We start from the raw sequence: 6,830 nt of genomic DNA, 5'->3' as shown, positions 1-6,830 counted from the left end.
GCTGTCAATTTGCACTGTGATCGATCGATCTATCTATCTATCTATCTATCTGTCTCTCACTATTTCTTTTCTATCTATCTATCTGTCCATCTCAAACTCTTTCTTTTCTATCTATCTATCTATCTATCTATCTGTCTGTCCGTCCATCTCTCACTCTTTCTTTTCTATCTGTCTATCTATCTATCTATCTCTCACTCTTTCTTTTCTATCTATCTGTCTCTCACTCTTTTCTATCTATCTATCTATCTGTCTGTCCGTCCATCTCTCACTCTTTCTTTTCTATCTATCTATCTATCTATCTCTCACTCTTTCTTTTCTATCTATCTGTCTCTCACTCTTTTCTATCTATCTATCTATCTGTCTGTCCGTCCATCTCTCACTCTTTCTTTTCTATCTATCTATCTATCTCTCACTCTTTCTTTTCTATCTATCTGTCTCTCACTCTTTTCTATCTATCTATCTATCTATCTATCTATCTATCTATCTATCTTCCTGTCTATCTGTCTGCTCTGTCTGTCTGTGTCCGTCCGTCCATCCATTCATCTATCTATCTGTCTGTCTCTCACTCTTTCTTTTCTATCTATCTGTCTCTCACTCTTTCTTTTCTATCTATCTATCTGTCTCTCACTCTTTTTTCTATCTATCTATCTGTCTGTCTCTCACTCTTTCTTTTCTATCTATCTATCTATCTATCTATCTATCTATCTCTCACTCTTTTCTATCTATCTGTCTCTCTTTCTTTTCTATCTATCTATGTCTGTCTCTCACTCTTTCTTTTCTATCTATCTATGTCTGTCTCTCACTCTTTATTTTCTATCTATCTGTCTCTCACTCTTTCTTTTCTATCTATCTGTCTCTCACTCTTTTCTGTCTATCTATCTTTCTGTCTGTCTGTCTGTCTGTCTCTCACTCTTTCTTTTCTATCTATCTATCTATCTGTCCATCTCTCACTCTTTCTTTTCTATCTATCTATCTATCTATCTGTCTCTCACTCTTTCTTTTCTATCTATCTATCTCTCACTCTTTCTTTTCTATCTATCTGTCTCTCACTCTTTCTTTTCTATCTATCTATCTGTCCATCTCAAACTCTTTCTTTTCTATCTATCTATCTATCTATCTGTCTGTCCGTCCATCTCTCACTCTTTCTTTTCTATCTATCTATCTATCTTCCTGTCTATCTGTCTGTCTGTCCGTCCGTCCATCCATTCATCTATCTATCTGTCTGTCTCTCACTCTTTCTTTTCTATCTATCTGTCTATCTATCTATCTCTCACTCTTTTCTATCTATCTGTCTCTCTTTCTTTTCTATCTATCTGTCTCTCACTCTTTCTTTTCTATCTATCTATCTGTCTGTCTCTCACTCTTTCTTTTCTATCTGTCTGTCTATCTATCTATCTATCTATCTCTCACTCTTTTCTATCTATCTGTCTCTCTTTCTTTTCTATCTATGTCTCTCACTCTTTCTTTTCTATCTATCTGTCTCTCACTCTCTTTTCTATCTATCTATCTTTCTGTCTGTCTGTCTCTCACTCTCTCTTTTCTATCTATCTATCTATCTGTCCATCTCTCACTCTTTCTTTTCTATCTATCTATCTGTCTGTCTGTCCATCTCTCACTCTTTCTTTTCTATCTGTCTATCTCTCACTCTTTCTTTTCTATCTATCTGTCTCTCACTCTTTTCTATCTATCTATCTATCTCTCACTCTTTCTTTTCTATCTATCTGTCTCTCACTCTTTTCTATCTATCTATCTATCTATCTATCTCTCTATCTGTCTGTCTGTGTCCATCCATTCATCTATCTATCTGTCTGTCTCTCACTCTTTTTTCTATCTATCTATCTGTCTGTCTCTCACTCTTTCTTTTCTATCTATCTATCTATCTATCTATCTATCGCTCTTTTCTATCTATCTATCTATCTATCTATCTATCTATCTATCTATCTGTCTCTCTTTATTTTCTATCTATCTATCTATCACTCTTTCTTTTCTATCTATCTATAGATGTTTATTGATGAACTATAATACTTCAAAGCGTTTATTCGTGTCATCCTATATTTTGTGTGCGCTGTGACGGTCCAGATAAGTCAATACTGGAGGAGGCAGGCATTGTGGATTGGATGGGTTTAATTGATCACTCCGCTGAAGGAGACAAAGTGATCTCCACATTCCCTCTGCCATCTGTGGGGTCACAGACACACGCACACATAACCCGCTAATGTCTTTTCTTCCTCTTCTTTCCCTCTTCTTAGTCATTTTTGATGACAATCATAAAACAGTGATTCGGCATTGGACGTTGACTAAACAAATTGGCGGAACATTTCGAACTAAATCCAAAACTGCATTTACTTTGCAAGTGGCGGGATTTCACATGAACACTTGCAGGAGGTTATGTGATGCAGAATTCAGCTGCTGCTAGTGCAACAATCTGTTTGAGGGATCAAGGGATTCTTATAATGTGACGCCACCATCTAGTGGTGATTAATTGCAATTGCATTTCTCACTCTGCACTGACATTATTTGCAAATTCTTAAATCAATAGGGGAGCCCAAAGCTAGTAGTCACATTTCTCGATAATTATTTTAATAATAATAATTGATTTAATTCATTTAGATGAAATTTATGCTCCATAAAATTCCAATAATATCATATATTGAAATAGCTGCTATATATATATATATATATATATATATATATAAAAGGTAGATTTGTTCTGTTCTAAAGACAGGGTTATCTTTCATAAATGCGAGGTTAGGTTGAAAAATTGTCCATATGTTTTTCTTATTGTGAAATTGAACAATTGCGAATACATTTTGATAACAGCTGTTGCAATTAAATTCATTCTAATGGCCAAAAAGTGGTTTGATTACTTTTCCATTTATGTTGTTTCATGTATTTTTTTGTGTTTCGTAATTGTTTAAATGTTTAAATATTGCTGAAAATCAATTAATAGTCATTAATAACTAAACAGGCAACAGATATGTTATGGAAGATGGCTTTTTAAAATCATTAGCGGGCCTATTTTATATTTCACCAAAAAGGTATGCAATATTAAGATATGCTGTCAAAAAAGGTCAATGTGTGAAACTATCGTTTATAACTAACTATCTTTTTATAAATATTTTTTTAGCTGTGGAAATGTTCAAATGCTTATTTTATAGCCAAGACTTTAAGGTACAGTGTTGACTTTCAGAAATACACATACTTTGAGAAATACTCACTGGGGTAAGAAGACAACTAGCCCCCTATTTTAAGAAGTTATTAACACCACTGACTACAGTAATTGCCTCATTCCAGTCCTTTTTGAGCAGAAACATTTGTGTGTACATACTGTATTGAACCACTGCTATAGATAATTTAGGTGCCAGAACTTCATGACAAACTGTGTTGAAATCAAATGGAAATGAATCTCTCTGCCTTCAATATCAAAAAGAGACAGAATCAAACAAGATATTATACAGCGAATCAATAAGATTTGCTTTGAGGATGCTGCACCATATGGAGTTTGGAAGTAAAAGGTGCAATGATGTGACAGACGTGAAAACTTAACTACACTTGACATCAAGTTTTAGTATGAATCGTAACTGAGTTGTGTCATTATGCTACAAACAATTCCAAACACAAGAACTGAAGTAATTGACCAATTCTATTTGAAGTGGTTTGGAATTCTGCAGTAGCTAATTTTAACTATGATACATTCATTTGATTCAGTAATTTCAACTATGACCTCTAAGACTATTTTTAAAAAAATAACACATTACAGCAGCACAGGGTAAAAAGTAAATATCTTAAATATTGCAGTGCTAAAGACATCATTTGGAGACATTTTTATGGCTCTTCTAGAATACACTTTATCCTTTTCATGCAGGCTTAATATTTAAATCGGAAATGAAAATATGTTCTAAAATTAAGTGAGTGATGACATCATGTCAGAATGTCACACTCTGCTGTCTGAATTGTCATGGAAATACAGTTTACATTCATGGTTATTCCACAGACAATTCATGGTCATTGTTACGTAATACCTGTACCCATTTACAATGGACATGCACTTCATTATACTGTAATGTCCCTCTGCTGGAGACTGTAGATGAAAGAATAATCAATAATTCATATAAAGAAACATGAAAGCATAAAATATGTGTTTTCAGATTTTGCTTGTGCCTGTAATAAATCTATACAACTAATATTAAAAATGTAAATGTTATAGGGGGTCTGGGTAGCTCAGCAAGTATTGACGCTGACTACCACCCCTGGAGTCTCGAGTTCGAATCCAGGGTGTGCTGAGTGACTCCAGCCAGGTCTCCTAAGAAACCAAATTGGCCCAGTTGCTAGGGAGGGTAGAGTCACATGGGGTAACCTCCTCGTGGTCGCGATTAGTGGTTCTCGCTCTCAACGCGACGTGTGGTAATTTGTGCATGGATCACGGAGATTAGCATGAGCCTCCACATGCTGTGAGTCTCCGTGGTGTCATGCACAGTGAGCCACATGATAAGATGCATGGATTGACTGTCTCAGAAGCGGAGGCAACTGAGACTTGTCCTCCGCCACCAGGATTGAGGTGAGTAACTGCACCACCACGAGGACCTAGTAAGTAGTGGGATTTGGGCATTGCAAAATTGGAGAGAAAAGGGGATAAAAATTATATTATATATATATATATATATATATATATATATATATATATATATATATATATATATATATATGTTACACCATATTATTTACTGCATCTTTCAGATGTTGCTTCTATTGCAAATAATTGAAAGGGGTTTTTGAAACTAATTTTTGTTAGGGGCAAGAAATATGTTTATTTACCTGCATGAATTGCCTTATTAAATCCTTAAATATTCAATGAACAACTTTTAAACAAAACGCTTTGACATTTACCAAACTTTGGGTTGTGGATCACATTAAGACAAAAAAAAAAATAATAATAATAATATATAGATAATTTATGGCACTTTTGTACATATTAAGATATAAAATGTACATAGTGTGCAAAATAAATAAATCTAAATTAATTAATTGCACTGCAAAAGAGGCAGCGTTTCTATTATTTACTTAGGAAACACCCTCCACGCTTTTACCATAGAAGAGAGCGTAACGGTCAACTAGCGTGTTACGACAGTAAGTCACCGTTTGCGGATACCATACAAATGAATGGGGAGAGCCGTAAACTGACACCTACCTGTCGCAACATTGTCCGTGACTTCTTTTATAAAGCAGCAATTTTATCGTAGTAAACTCCACACATAGCTAATTCCGAATAGATTGTTTAGTATAAAATGTGTTGAAGATGGGCGGACCGGCGATCAATTCATTCAGTGATGAGCTGCTTTCTCACAAAAGCAGTTTATTCAGCGCACAGAAGTATCTCCTCCATAGACATCCATTAAAAAAACCGGCATCTTGTGTCCTCGCCAGTGTCGTCTTCTTCTTCTTCTTTTATTGGCGGCTCGCATTCTAAAATAGAGCATTACCGCCATGTACTGTGGGTTACGGATCAGAGACTCTTTTCCTTCTCTCCCCAGACCTTTTAGGACTCGTGCTTCCTATGGCGTTGCGTGTTCAGCTCCTCCATTTTCAGCCCCAAGTCCCTCACTGCCCAGAGAGAAGAGAAAAAACAAAACAAAACTAAACAAAAAAACTTTTATGGCCTAGCTATATTCTTTCATTTAAACGAGTTCTATTCAGAAATTGTATTAACAGACTATCCCCTCTTACTGGATTTAAAAGCTTCTTTAAGGTTAATTGCTATTCTCCTTTCTTCTGTAATTCATCTGTTAGTTTATTTATTTCCTCTGTATATCTGTTACACTGTATTAATACATGTTTCACTGTTTCTCTAACTCCACACCAATCACATAATCCTGTAAGATGTTTTCCTATTATATACATTGTCGAGTTAAGTCCTGTATGTCCCAGTCTGAGTCTAGATAAAATACACTCTTCTTTTCTCCTCCCACCTGATCCTTCCTCTTCCTACTAATGGTTGTATTAAATGTAGATGCCTACCCTTTTGTTCATTATCCCAATAAAATTGCCATTTATGATTTAACTCCTTCTTTATTATTGATTTACTATACAAAATATGAATGTCTATATTTTTCTTTGCCATAACTTGTTTTGCTAATTTATCTGCTTCCTCGTTCCCTGATACTCCAATATGCACAGGAACCCATAAAAACTGAACAGTCTTATTTGTCTGCTGCATTATATATAATATCTGAAGAATCTCCATCAATATATCTTGTCTAGTTTCAGACTGTTGAGCTTCCAGACTTAACAGGGCAGAGCTTGAATATGAACATTTGAGAGTTTCGTTTAATCCCATATCTTTTATTTTGTTCATTGCTAGCAAAATTGCTAGTAATTCTCCTGTAAACACTGAAACTTGATCTGATATCCTTTTTCCTTCTGCCTCTTTCAATCTTGGGATGATGTATGCTACCCCCACCTGACCTTTCCCTGGATCTTTAGATGCATCTGTAAAAACCTGTATATAACTTTCATACTTAGTCCATATATACTTCTTTGTTAATTCTGCCTCTAATGCATTTTGACCCTTATCTTGTCTTGCTTCCAACAGGAATAAATCAACGTTTGGCTGTGGAAAGATCCATAGAGGTATTGATGGTAATATTACCACTGAGGTAACAATATACTCGTATAATTTCATATCCTGCACTAAATCCTTAATAATCCAGCCAAAACTATTAATTTTCCCTACATGCCTCTAGTACCTTTTTTGCAGGGAGATTATCCTTCTGACCTTTTAAGTTTACCCAGTATGTCAATATCAGTTGCTTCCTTCTTAAGTGGATTGGCAT

The sequence above is a fragment of the Myxocyprinus asiaticus genome, chromosome 3 (assembly GCF_019703515.2).
Source record: "Myxocyprinus asiaticus isolate MX2 ecotype Aquarium Trade chromosome 3, UBuf_Myxa_2, whole genome shotgun sequence".
Classification (NCBI taxonomy): Eukaryota; Metazoa; Chordata; class Actinopteri; order Cypriniformes; family Catostomidae; genus Myxocyprinus; species Myxocyprinus asiaticus.
Note: the sequence above shows the minus strand (reverse complement) of the source record.